Below are 14,881 nucleotides of genomic sequence, written 5' to 3' on the forward strand. Positions count from 1 at the left end.
AATTTTGCTATTAGGAGTACCAATACAGTATATATAATATAAATGTTGACATTTGTACTAGGTCTAGTAACCCATAGCAACCAATCATTCCTTGAATCAATTGAAACCTTTATTATATCAATCGTGTATAGACAGGCTTTACTAAAACGGTGTACCAGGGCATATAAAATAAGCTTCAAAAAGAAAGAGATTTGGAATGAGGCAGACAACAACTAAACTGCAGTATCAATCACCAAAAACATCCCATGTAGGAAAAAGTGGTAAAAACTAGATATACCATCAGTATCAGACTGGAGGCCCTGCAAAGCCCCCTTTGCCCCCACCAGCCACAACCCCCCTCTGGCCACCCCCTCCCCCCTTAACATTTGAGTAGTAGCTTTTCCTTCACCTGGGCCAGGGAGGGATATTGTGGCAGTGATGGGGGCAGGGAGGGAGGTCGGAAGAGCAGCAGTGCCGGAGCCCACTGGGTTTTTTCCTGGTGTCCCAACGGCCCAATCTGACCCTGTATACCATAGAAAAGATAGTGTAAGGGGCACTATGATGGGACTTATGACATTAAGAGGAGCTAGACTAAGAGTAAGTCAGTAAGAACATGTCAACAAAGATGTTTGCATCAACAGAGATTAAGCAACCTTAGCCCCCTTTTAAATTAGCTTTTTGCCACCCTAACACAGAATAATATTAACATCTTAAAGTGTTTCACGTTTACACCTAATAAAATTTAAATATTCATAGATATAAATAAATTTCCCAGGTAAATTGAAGTGTCACTATCCCTTTAATATGTGTCACAATTGTTGGTGATATAAAAAAACACTTACAAACACACACATATATATATATATCTATATAGACAGAACATAAAACATATATATATATATAAAACACTTACAAAAACATGCTAAAATACACTGTTGTTTAAAAATGCACTGCATTCATTATATCTTACTTGTCATTTATTAACTTCCATGCAGATGTAAAACTGCAATAACATTACTCAAATTAATGCAATAAACAATATGTATTAAGTTGCATTCCAACAGCATAAGGGCTCTTACAGACGAGCGTTTTTACCTGCGCTCCCCTGCGTTGCGTTTTTCTGCGTTCAGCCGCAGGGGACCGCAGGAATAGACGCATTACATTTTTTCCAATGGGGCTGTACTCACACAGGCACGTGTAAGCGCCGAATGCAGGTTGAGACGCAACATGCTGCATTTTTCCTGCATTCGGCGCCTACACACGCCTGTGTGAGTACAGCCCCATTGGAAAAAATGTAATGCGTCTATTCCTGCACTCCCCTGCGGCTGAACGCAGAAAAACGGAACGCAGGGGAGCGCAGGTAAAAACGCTCGTCTAAGAGCCCTAAAACAGTTGCCTGTGCCAAGATGGGTACGATCTCATAGGAAATACAGGTCTTCGTTTATTTCTGTGTTCTCCTGCACAGGAATGCATGAGACGTCTACCATAGGGGAATGCAGGCAGGGTTGCCACCTCACCCTTTTAACCTGGCCAGATATTTAATGCATATCCTGCATGGATAATTATCAGTTGATTTAGGAGCATGCTGCTGACTGAACTGATTTATGTGCAGCCATGCAGCATGCATCTAAACTAGTTACTAACTAGCCATGCAGAGTGTGGATTCAGTATGTGGCCGGTATTAATCTCCCCCAATGTAAGAGATATTTGGCTGGTTACCTAAAAAATTGTCTGCCTGCATTTTCCTTTCTCTACTTTGATTCTGACACTACCTGTGAACATTGCATATAACTAGCAACAATATGACGTGTTTTGTGTTGACTTAAATGTGTATCAGGTTAATGCTAAGTGATTTTTATGCACTGAAAATGCAAATTGTTTATTTTAATTATATTGTTGCAAACTTTGTATTAAAAAACAGCCTTACTAGTTATTTAATTTATACACACAAAAAGCATTTCCATAGCTAAGATGGTGCAGGGGGTGATGGCTTGTAACTGTACACTGTACTTGATCCAAACTAAGATATAATGAATCCTTATTGGAAGCAGAACCATCCTGTATAAAAAAAAATGGAAAATGATTAGATGATGTTCACCTAAAGTTATTTATAGTAGTGCAGGGATCAAGTTTTATTAAGTTTTAATAAACATTTTAAAAAAAATTAGGGTTGAGCTTTTGTTTCCAGGCCATCCATCAAAATTCTCCGGCTATACAGGATGTTATCTTAAAATATTGTGTCTTTTTTTTTTTACGTCTTAGTAAAATTAAAGTGATTTCTGTTTCAGGAAACAACTGCTACTGAAAATAAAACTTTTTCACTTAACACTTTCACACATTAAATTCTTATCATTAAAGTAAGGTTAATTTTTCATTCCATCCTGTTTTTTTGTTATTAAGATTAACTTTAGTGATGTGCGAATTTGTTCCATTTAGCTACCCCTCAAAATTTTAAAGGGGTGGTTCACCTTTAAGTTAACTTCTAGTATTATATAGAGTGGCAAATTCTAAGCAACTTTTCAATTGGTCTTCATTATTCATTTTTTAATGTTTTATAGTTATTTGCCTTTTTCTTCTGACTCTTTCAAATGGGGGTCACTGACCCCATCTAAAAAGCAAATACACTGTAAGACTACAAATGTATTGTTATTGCTACTTTTTATTACTCATCTTTCTATCCAGGCCTCTCCTATTCATATTCCAGTCTCTTATTCAACTCAGTGCATGGTTGCTAGGGGAATTTGATACAAAGAAGTTCAGCAACACTTCCTGGATACATGGGAGATTCCACTGTGCATTTTGGGAGTTTTAATTTCCGATGAAACCTCGAGAAAAGTGTCACTCACTGCCGCATAGTACACAACCGTTTTTTTGTTATTTGTGAACATGTCTACATTGTAATTGTTAAACTATAGTATATGCTCATATATATATGGGATTGCTAACCAAAAGAAATATATTTTAATTCAAATGTAAATAGTATCAGCAATGTGCCAGCAGGTGGCACTAACTTGTAAGGTTGGCCTGTAGGAGTTTAGAAAGGGGAGTGTACAAACTAGGGTTACTAGGCACTTCCTTTGTGGCCTATGAAGATCCAGTGACAAGACAAGCAACTGGGCCAGATGTAAATAACAGGGGACTGCACGTAGTTAGAACTAGGTTAAGTAGGTGCACAGTGTGCCAGGTTCACCTCAGAGTAGTTTAGGCATCTGTTAAGTAGCAAGAGCAGTTTTTGGCCCTGGCAAGAAGGTAGTGTTCTAGGTTAGCACTCTGGGTAATTTTGCACAAGTTATGGACTGAGCGTTCAGTAGGGAACCTACAGGCTGTAGTGAAACAGTCGGGAAAAGCTTGTGCACTACATGTGGACAGAACAGAGAAGGCGGATTGATGTGAGCCAAACAGTCACACCAATCTGCTAGTGCCTTTCCACAGGGTAAGATACTGGAGGCCTCTGTGAGAGAGAGGGAAAGAGAGAAAACTAAATTACCCCTTCTATTCACTTTTCCAAATATTCCTTATTGCTTGTTCCAGGTAGATTAAACAACTGACCCCTTACAGATGAGCCCTTGTATACATTTGAGAATTGTATGCACTAAATGGTTCCAACAGTGCTTATTTAACATTTAAAGGGGTGGTTTACTTTTGAGTTCACTTTTAGTTTGTTATAGAATGGATAATTGTACAACATTTTTCATTTAAATGTTCTGACTCTTTCCAGCTTTCAAATGGAGATCACTGACCCAATTCTAAAAAAAGAAATGCTCTGTAAGGCTACAAATGTATTGTTATTGGTACCTGTCATTACCTATCTTTCTAATCAGGCCCTCTCCTATTCATATTCTAGTCTCCTATTCAAATCCTAATGCTAGGGTAATTTGAACCCTAGCAACCAGACTGCTAACTTGCAAACTTCAGAGCTGCTGAATAAAAAAACAAATAACCTAAAAACCACAGATAATGAAAAAAATAGAAACAACTGCAAATTGTCTCAGAATATCACTCTCTACTAAAAGTCAATTTAAAGGTGAACAACCCCTTTTACAGATTTGTTATTATGGGCATTTTCATATGCGTTTCTGTGTGGTGGAACTGATAATAAAGCCAACACAAGGGAACCTATATTAAAATATCTTTGTGTAAGAGCCTTTAAAGGAACAGTAACATCCAAAAATGTAAGTGTTTTAAAGTAATGAAAATATCATGTACTGTTGCCCTGCACTGGTAAAACTGATTTGTTTGCTTCAGAAACACTACTATAGTAGTATAAAAACAAGCTTCTGTCGAGCAATGGCAGAAATTGAAAAACGGCTATATGGCACAGGATAACTAATGGATAACAGATAACACCATTAGACAGACAGAGCTTATTTGCTATCTGCTGTGTAACCTGAGCCTTTTCTACTTTAAATGGCTGCCCCCATTGCTACACAGCAGCTTATTTATATAAACAATAGTAGTGTTTCTTAAGCAAATGCAGCAGTTTTACCAGTGCAGGGCAACACTGCATTATATTTTCATTACTTTAAAACACTTTTATTTTTTGACATTACTGTTCCTTTAACCAAAAAAATTATAGTTCAGTAGCTAAAAAACAGGTAGCTCCAGCCAAGAGGCACAAGAGTACTTGCAACCCAGGGTGGATTGAAAATCCAGTGGGAGGAGTAGAGTGCAACATCAGAAGGCATAGCTGAGCCCTGTCCTTACTGCCTGAATGATTTGCAAGTCAGGGGCAGTTAGTAAACGGGCAGGGTGTATCTACATACCTCCCACCAGGGGCATAACTATAGAGGAAGCAGACCCTGCGGCTGCCAGGGGGACCCAGGAGGTATATGGGCTCCATGAGGCCCTAATTCATATACAATTTCAATAAATATTGGTAAAACAAGTCAACCTCTAAACATTTTGGGGGCCTGAAAAATAATTTGCTGTGGGGCCCAGTGTTATCTGGTTATACCAATGCCTCCCACCCTTTTTGGGTAGAGCACTTTTTTGAAAACAGAGTACCGAGCCCTCATGCCATTCAAGAAAGGAAGAAAGCAGTGAACAAAGTGCAAAAATGGCGAATTGCAACACCTTGGTAAGGGTGCCAGCGATTGATGTTAACCTGGCATTAGAGTATGCTTCTTTGGGCTCAAGCCTGTTCAGAATAGCAGTGGAGCAAGGGTTTCCTTACATCAGTAGTTGCAAAAACACACACGTTTGTGCCATCTCAGTGCACAATGCAGAACTGCAAGAAATGTGTTTGGATGCAATAGAGTCGATACACACACAGCCTTGCTTTCACTTGCACTTGTGGTTATTATATTGTCCTATAATCTCCACTCAGATTGTTCCAAGTTTGGAATTCAACTGAGGACCCCAGATAGATAGTAAAGCATTTAGGTGGGCATGATGTAAAGTGTAATTATTCAGACCCAAATGCTATATTATTAACCCATAATGTATTGTGTTTTCAGAATAATAGCAGTGTATTTAAAAAAGTGAATAAATCCTTAGAACAGCTTTTATTTCCATACACACAAATGCATTGGGAACACTGCACATTCTATTCCAAATCAAAACATGAAAAAACATTTATCAAATTTGTGTTATTCCTTTACAGAAAGGGAAGACAAGGGAATATTAGGCTGTTCAAAAAAATAGCAGTGTCTGCATTCTTCTTTACAAACTCAAACATTCACTATATAAACTAAAAAATGTTTCAAGATTTTGCTTTCCTTTGAATCACTGAACTAATATTTAGTTGTATAATCAGTGTTTCTGAGAACTGCTGCACATCTGTGTTACATGGAGTCCACCAACTTCTGGCACCTGTTACATTCCACAATTCTTCTGCATTTCTTGGTTTTGCCTCAGAAACAGCATTTTTGTCACCCCACAAGTTTTTTTTTATTGGATTAAGATCCAGGGATTGTGCTGATTACTTCATAACATCAATCTTGTTGATCTGGAACCAAGATGTTGCTCGTTTACTGGTGTGTGTTGGGGTTGTTGTCTTGTTGAAAACCCCATTTCAAGGGCATTTCGTCTTCGGCATAAGGCAACATGACCTCTTCAAGTATTTTGATGTGTTGAAACTGATCCATGATCCCTGGTATGTGATAAATAGGCCTAACACCATAGTATTAGAAACATCCACATATCATGATACTTGTGCCACCATGCATTTACTGTCTTCACACTGTACTGTGACTTGAATTCAGTGTTTGGGAGTCGTCTGACAAACTGTCTGTGACCCCCTAGACCCAAAAAGAACAATCTTGCTTTCATCAGTCCACTAAAATGTTGCACCATTTCTCTGTAGGCCAATCAATGTGTTATTTTGCAATTGTAACCCCTTCAGAACGTCTATTTTCCAACAATGTGACTTTGTGGGGGTTTCATACTTGGCTTGGCTTCACATAGTCATCTAATTGTAACAGTACTCACAGGTAACATCTTCTAGACCTTCTTTGATCCTCCTGGAGCTAATCATTGTCGTTTTATGTGCTTCTTTATATGTGCATATATATGTGTATCACCACTCCAACCAACTTTTTAATCAAAGTACGCTGTTCATCTGAACAACGTCTAGAACAACTCAATTTGCTCTAATTTTCAGAGAAATGCACTATGACCAGCATGCACAACTTTGCTGCCTTCCTCCCAGGGCAGTAATTGACACCTGTTTTTTCACAGAATGAATGACCTCACTAATTGAACTCCCCACTGCTATTATTAGGACCAAGCCTCAATTAATGATTCAGTTACACAGAATCAGCAGTCTGCATGACATGACTGTTGGGTCTGTTGGTTTTCTATTACTCTACTACACCAAAAAGAGGTAGCCGGAGAGCACTTGTTTCTTTAGTTTAAAAGATCATTTCTTTATTTTGCAGGCATTTACTGCACAATAGAGTTGAATACTCTACTACACCTACTAGTAAATCATTTCTACCAAAAACAGTGATTGATCAGCTTTGTAATGTGGGACTGCTATTATTCTGAACTCAACTGTGTGTATACTGTGTGTGTGTGTGTGTGTGTGTGTGTGTGTATGTATGTATTATGTATATATATATATATATATATATATATATATATATATATATATATATATATATATATATATATATATATATATATATATATACCAATAGTTTCTAAACCAGCACTCCCTTTGGTGAAAAAATGTAATTTGTATTGTTACATAGTATCTGCTTACATAGCAATACATAACAATAAAAATGAATTTTTTTCACCAAAGGGAGTGCTGGTTTGGAAACTATTGGTGTATGCAAAATTACCGTGCACCCCTCTCTTTATCTAAATTGCCTTGGAGTGCGGATACTCATTGGAAAATTATATATATATATATATATATATATATATATATATATATAATTAAATATATATATGAAATAATGTATTATAATAAATTAAAAATCTGCTTATAAACTGTGATTCCCTGCATTTAGTTTTAAAGTGTTCAGCTGCCGGGGAGTTTAGGAAGGAACACAGTTAATTCATTTAAAGGGGTCTGTACTGACACAGGCTCATGTAAGTACCAAATGCAGGTAGAATGTGGCATGTTGAGTTCCACCTGCTTTAAGAGCTTACATAATCATGTGTCAGATTAATGTCTATAAGGAAGAGTTGGCTGCGTTTCATCATCGAAAAATGGCTTGATGAAAGTTAGTCACTGAATACAGATGGTGATAACATATAGGGCTGCTGCTCTTCTGAGTTCATATTAAGCTAAACATATGTGCTAGCTTACAGTACTACTTTAGTTTCCTTAAGCTTAAATACAATATAGGGACAGAGAAATTCCCCTTCTAGTGTTTAGTACTCAACCATGCAGTTATTATATGTTTAACCTTTCTTGTTCTGTTATGAAGGGCACAGACAATGTAAGCTTTGATTGCAATTGAGATCCAGCCTTTTCAGACTGTTTAGCAGAAAAAAGACAGCTTGCTTCACTTTCAGCAGTCATAGATTTTGCAGCTGTAGTAATTGACTGTGACAGTCACGCCACTTCCCTGCGTTTTTCTTTAATATAGGGGAGGCATAGAAATCTGAACCTGGCTGTTTCTCTTGAAGATGTGGCATAATAATACTTCTGATTTGCTATCTGTCACTTTTCAAAAATGTAGATTTAACAGTTTTTCGTATATGTATTAACTTTGCCTAGTGACAGGCTCTGATCACAAGAAAAAGCAACACCTCCAGTGTCATTCCCATCCACCAAAGCAATATACCAGTCTTTTAACTTAAAGGAATTCTTTTATGATTTTATGCAAATAATTTACTCTACAATATAAAATTTCATTCCTGAACGAGCAAGTATATTTTTTATGTTGTTGTAATATTGGTGTGTAGGCAGCCATCTCAGGTCATTTTGCCTGGTCATGTGATTTCGGATAGAGCCAGCATTTAGGATGGAACTGCTTTCTAGCAGGTTGTTGCTTCTCTTACTCGATATACCCGAATGAGTCTCAGTGGGACCTGGATTTTTACTATTGAGTGCTGTTCTTATATCTACCATGGAGCTGTTATCTTGTGTTAGGAAGCTGCTATCTGGTTACCTGCCCATTGTTCTATTGTTAGGCTGTTGGGGGGAGGAGGGGGTGATATCACTCCAACTTTTAATATAGCAGTAAAGAGTGACTGAAGTTTATCAGAGCACAAGTCACATGACTGGTTACAGCTGGGAAACTAACAATATGTCTAGCCCCATGTCAGATTTCAAATTTAATATAAATAAATATGTTTGCTCTTCTGATGGAGCAGCACTATTAACTGTGTTTTGAAAAAAAAAACCCATAATGTCTTCTAAAGTGCTGTGGAATATGCCAGCATTAAAAAATTAAAGAACAGTAACGATAACTTGGCATATGCCCTTGTATTCAGATCTAAATAACCAATAATTGATTATGTGATGATATCACAATGGTATGTTTGTTTCCAGTAGCTGCAGGGATCTAGACAAACAAGTTGCCAAAAGCAGTAACCTATCTGACATTTTCTATAATTTTCTGACCTTCCCTAAATTCAATCAGTTTTTACAATGACTGCAGACTCTGAACCCCGAACCAGCATTTCTTTCTGACAGCTTTCAAGCTGACTGCTGTTTCTGCTAATAATTAAACATTTTAAGAAGCATTGAAAATCAAGCCACCCCCTTGTACATTTTCAAACACCAATAAAACTGGTCTCTATCAGCTTCCCTGGAAATGTGCCGAAATGCATGCCCTCTCAGTCAAACAGAAGGGCAAAGGTCTCTGACATTCTCCCTTGAGAAATTGCAAACATCAATATTTTTAATTCTTGCCGGGTCCTAAAGAAAGTTGCAGTAATATTGTTTTGCAATATCTGTTGTTAAAGAGGAACTATCATGAAAATTGTCATTCTCGCAATAGTTTCCCTTTAATAAGAAATGCTGTCCAGCTCAGCCATGATATCAGTACATTATATAAAGATGTTTCTTTGCAAAGAAAACAGCATTTAACAAAATAATTGTCTTTTTTTGCTCCACATAAGCAAATGCCAGATCAATACATTGTTAAACGTCACATTTTTACTTTGGTGCCTTTACATTGTAGTAGCAAATTTGTTCCTTCCTACAAAGTTTACAGCAGATGCGGGTTTTCTTTTTGTCTCCATAGAAAAATAAAAATTTCCTTAGAAAACTGAGCATCGGGTTAGATGCACTTTTGTCTTTGGCACTAAAACATTGTTGTAAAAGGATGACATACAGTGTTGTATCACAGTTTAAACTGGGGACATGACCACAGGAAAATAAAATGTATGGGGGGGGGGTAGGTATTTAGTACGAAATATTGCAGTTTGCCTATTCTTTCTATAGTCTTGAAAGCATTCATTCAGGATTAGGGATATCACGGCAGCAGAAGCTGCTTCAGATTGATGGGACCCCATCAGGCACCCAGCCCACTCTATTATAAAGATCTGTTTCGTCAGTGGCAGTGACGTTCTAAAGGAAATTGCCCATTTATGGCTACTCAGGCAAATGATATCATCACAATAGGTTCTCCTGTCTCAATGTGGATCATTTCTAAAATGAAATTACAGGCGCTTTCTGGAAAACAGGAGGCAAAAGCACCTGTTCTGTGTAACTACTATCCTGAGGAATAACAGCATCCAGTAATGAATGCATAAATCCTATTTGCAAGTCTGTAGCAAGAGAAGACAGCGCTTCTGCTGTTATAAAACAAGCCCCACATCCACAAGAAGTAAAGCTCCACGTCCATGTTTTCTGTTCTGCTTGAATATATAGGACATGTATTGCAATGCTATGCTTGCCACACTGCTGCAGTATACTTGTTTTGCAGCGCTCCATAGCAGGCTAAGCACAATTGGGAATTACCAGCACCTTGGATACATAATTTGAAATCTCTGGCCTTCATGCTGTTGTACGATCTGTGTGATGTTGCTGCGGGAATGTGCATATTCCTGTTCACTGAGTGGCCAAATCATCTTTTTGGATGCTGCTAGCAATACGTTAGCCATTTAAGGTAAGACAACGATGACTCCTTCCTTACTTACAAAAGCTTATGTTTGTGATCATTTCTCAGTTCTGAGAATGGAATTATGTGGCTGCAGTTAGTTCGGCTATTGTACATTTTAATTCTCTGCACTTTGTTCTGTTTCATCCCCTCTCTGTTAGTCAACTACCTTGACAGCATTAGGTAACTACGGCTATTAGGCATAGTACCAGTGCACCTTGCATGCAGGATAGCATTGCTTTAATTCAGCCTGTATCTTGCTTACTGTATTAGGCTGAATGGGAAATTAAGTAGAACACATGCAGTGGGATCAGTGCTGAGCCTTTTCATATTGCCATTTGCAATTCGTGTTAAGCGTGCCCTTAAAGCTTTTCTCATATTTTCTATTGGAACAACAAAAATGTACCAGCCTTCAGCCTTCGCTTGAGAAACAGCTTCTTTAGGGATTTACGGCAACAGAAGGAAGGCTTTATTACATTCAGAACGAAGGGTAATAGGCAGGCAGCATGCTTCTCGGAGACCAGTGAAGTGCACTGTGCCATCCATTAACCCCTACTGAATGAAGCTCTCAATAGAGAAAGCAACTTTCACGTTTTGTGTGGAGACATGCTAGAAAAAGATTGTTATGCAAATCAGACATCTGTAGATCTGTCACTGGCGACAATGATTGCTGTCCAGAATCCAGCAAGGAGTAAAGGCAACATCTTGTAGTTCTGAGTGTCCTTCTGCCAGACAGCATTTCATAATGTCACAGTCCTTACTGGGGTCAAAGAAGGTGCCTGTGTGACAGAATCTCACAGGAGGTTAGCCCAGCCATTGGCAAACTCTGATATCAAGTCATGGTTGGTTATTTCTGCATAAAAGAATACAGCAGCAGGATGGGTTTGACTGTGCAAAAGAGAAGACTTAAAAATGGGATGTTCAAACAAATGCTGCTTTTATTTTTACATTTATGATATTCAAAATATCCCAAAAATGCCTGATTTATTTTCCCACATAAGCTTCAAACTTGAAACCCAAGGGCAAATCTGCCGTATGCATTGCTTTTAAAAACCAACTTTTCCAAAAAGTCACCCTGTACACAATGTTTCTTATCCGTTCTAACTGTCTAGTTACGTTATTAATAAGGAAAAAGAAGCAAATTATTACTGACTTTCTTGACATAGAATCAAGTTCTACAGCAACACATTTCATTCCATAACCTTTCAACCTATATTTCACATTTATTATTTTAGTTAACAACAGAATAGTGAAGGAATAATTTTGCTCTGGTTATACCTTTTTATATGGCTTATGTTACACATACTTTACATATTTCTCCAATCTGTTAATTCTTTTAAAAAAAAATGAGAAAGAGGATGGACTGCTTATCTGTTTTAGACTCATTGTCCTTAGTATTTTGTAAATTACAATTCCAAACATCTTTATCCAGACAGTAGCTGTCAGAGGGTGCTGGGAATTGTGGTCCAAACTGTCTTAGTCTGATGGTTTATGACTTTGCAGCAGTTTTGCAGCTATCCATTTTGTATAAGCTTCAATTCATTAAATGCTCAATAAAACTATTTTTTATTTACAGGGCATAAAAACCATGTTAAAAAAAAAGAAAATATTAAGAATAATATATGCATAAAGCAATGGCTTTGCCACCTGCAGACTGCTCTCTTTCTGACCTTGCTTAGTAGTTATGCATAGCTAATGGACTGTGAGGTTTTTTTATTAATGATCTGAGATCTGTGAGCTTCTTTCTTTTTTTTTCAAAAGCTTTCGATTGGTATAATTGATCGCAATTAGCTATTTCTTTCGCTTTACTGTGCAAGCTCTTTACCATGAAGCTCTCTGAATAATAATGATTTTTTTCAAGTAGGCCCTTTCACCACAGGACGTGTGAAGCAAGTTGTCTGACAAAGCAGAAAAGCCCAAATGCTGTCCACACACACAGAGAGAGCCAGTTCATGTTTAGCAACTGGCTTTCCGTGTCAGCAAGATTTTATACTCATTTAGTATCATTTGATATTCACAACTCCAGACATTTTTTTATGATAAATAACAGATTTCTATAAGCATGGATGTACAATTTAGACCTCTGTAGCCAAAGATCTCAGTCAAGACCAATAGCAATGCTCATTTTATTTAATATCCTTACAGGAGCTCAGAGGGCTGTAGTATTAAAACAGTAAGAGGTGTCACAATGATTCACTGCTGACTGATCTAAGGTCTTAAGTGTATAGAAAATAAAATGAATGCCTCAGGGTATAACAATTACTACTATCTTTGTTTTTTTATATAAAGGAAACTGTTATGAAAGAGATGCTTACATGCTTGATTTACAGCCACAAACATTAAATACAAGGAAGTAGTTAAGACGGACTATGTTCAAATACCTCATTTAGTCTACACTGTCTACTGATTTGGCTCTATAATGGGACACAGTTAGACATAGGCATGTGCAATGACAAATTGGTGTGAATTCGATGGATACCTTCTTCCTCCGGTAGAAAGATGGAGCTTGCAAAGTATGTTGTATAGCAGAGTCTTCCCTTTTCAGTTTCATTGTCACTTGTTGTCACTTGATCGCTGTGGGAACTGGAGAAGACCTTGGCATTCTATTACGTACAAAGGATGTAGTAGGAGTATGTTGAGGATATTCAATGAAATAAATAGAATTGGTGAGCAGAACAGATTAGATGCAAGGATTCATTGTTAAATCACAGATGTGTCATCTAAAATGTTCTAAAATGTCATTTGTGTTTTTCTATTTATGTATTGCTATAATACTACTGCATAGTCTTAATGCAATTAAAGGGGTGTCAAAACCATGTTTCTATATTAGAGCAGTCCAAGTTTTCCCTTGTGGCAGACCAGATAGATATTAGACAGTCAGGTTAGAAATACCATTTTGGAAAACCAATTTCTTTGGTCAGTGTCGAACTGGGGTACCTGGGGCCCATGAGAGCATCTCACCCCAGGGGCACCCCTAACATACCCAAGGGGCTACTCCGCTCACAGCTTTCCCCTCCCCCCAAGTCACTGCAGAAATTAACATTAAGCATTAACTGCAGACATGCCATGAAAAAATTGCTAACAAGTTTATTAACCCCAGAAATGACAATAAGAAATGGACAAAGAGCATATTAGCACCATACATGACCGTAAGAAATGGGCAATAAGCATATTAATCTTAGATATGTCAGTAATGACCATATTAACCCCACACACGCCAGTATGATTACTGCAGAGAATGAATAGACTGAAAGCATTACCTTACGTTCTCTTGCACAAGCAGAATTTTACCATGCCATGGCCATCTTTAATCTTTCAAAGCAGAGAATTATTGCCAGTCCCACAGTAGTCTGCACACTCCTTGTGTGTTACCCCTCAATACACTCTATCAAAGCTCATCCTGTGCCTCAAATCACATATCCTCTTATCTACCTTCCAAATGTCAGGCCACTCAACTACAACATCTTCTTTGCCCCCATGCCACCGTGTCTCCTGTTCCATAGCCCTCACCTTTTCTTGGGCACCACGCTCTCAGTATCTTCTTCTCCCATATTTCCTAAAGAAGCCATTGTATCTTCTCCATTTGTTGCTCACACCCCTTCATCTTTTAGTCTTGTGTGTTTCACATCCTATACATTTTTTTTAGGAAAGTGTTTCCCCCTTTACTTTCATGTTCACTTTGTTTGTCATGTTCTTAACCTCTACTTATGCACTTTACCCCATATGCATCTCCTACTGTCGTCTTACTGTGTCACACTCCTTAACTTCTTTCATGACCCCGTGTGCTGCACCTTGTTCCATCTCACCTCCCTTAATACTATGCTGCACATACTCTTGCCTTCTTCAGTATATAACACCCCTGGTGTTAGGGCGGCTGGGGGTCCAGCAGGCAGACAGGAAGGTCAGTGGGAAGCCCATCAGGCTGACAGGAAGGTTGGCAGGGGGCCCATCAGGCAGACAGGAAGCACTAAAGGAAAATTAAGGATAAATTTATCCTTATGAAGCACATAACATTGTCAGACCCATATTAGGGGGTTCAGTGGAAGGGGTCCAGCAGCATGAAGGGAGGTCTGCGTGGGGCAGAGTAGGGTTATGGGGAGGATGGCAGAGGACTCAGCAGGGTGATGGTGTGCGTTGATGCTGGCAAGATGGAGACAACAGGGAGTGAGACTAGCTGTGTGCAGTGAGTGGGCCCACTGGGCTTTTTCCAGTACCCTGGAGGGCCAGTCCGACTCTGTGTCCTCCTACAAAGAAGTCTATAGACCTCATGGATAGGCTTGGGGCACTATGAAACCTTTAGATTGATATACAACCTATCAACCTTTATTTGGGAAGCTGTACTTGTTGGCTTTTATTGGCTTACAATCACATGAGGAATGCAAGTTTAGGAATCCTAG

The 14,881-nt window shown here is 38.3% G+C and overlaps 1 protein-coding gene across 3 annotated transcripts in view; it reads left to right on the forward strand.

Annotated features, from left to right (window-relative positions):
• Positions 1–10,024: 10,024 nt before the first annotated feature.
• Positions 10,025–14,881, forward strand: part of LOC108718024 (disks large-associated protein 2) — a 264,643-nt gene continuing 259,786 nt past the window's right edge. For all 3 annotated transcript variants that reach the window (XM_041564735.1, XM_041564736.1, XM_041564737.1), the window contains exon 1: positions 10,025–10,493. The gene's annotated coding sequence lies outside the window, so the exon portion shown is untranslated. The remainder of the gene's footprint in view (positions 10,494–14,881) is intronic.

The sequence above is a fragment of the Xenopus laevis genome, chromosome 5S (genome assembly GCF_017654675.1).
Source record: "Xenopus laevis strain J_2021 chromosome 5S, Xenopus_laevis_v10.1, whole genome shotgun sequence".
Taxonomy (NCBI): Eukaryota; Metazoa; Chordata; class Amphibia; order Anura; family Pipidae; genus Xenopus; species Xenopus laevis.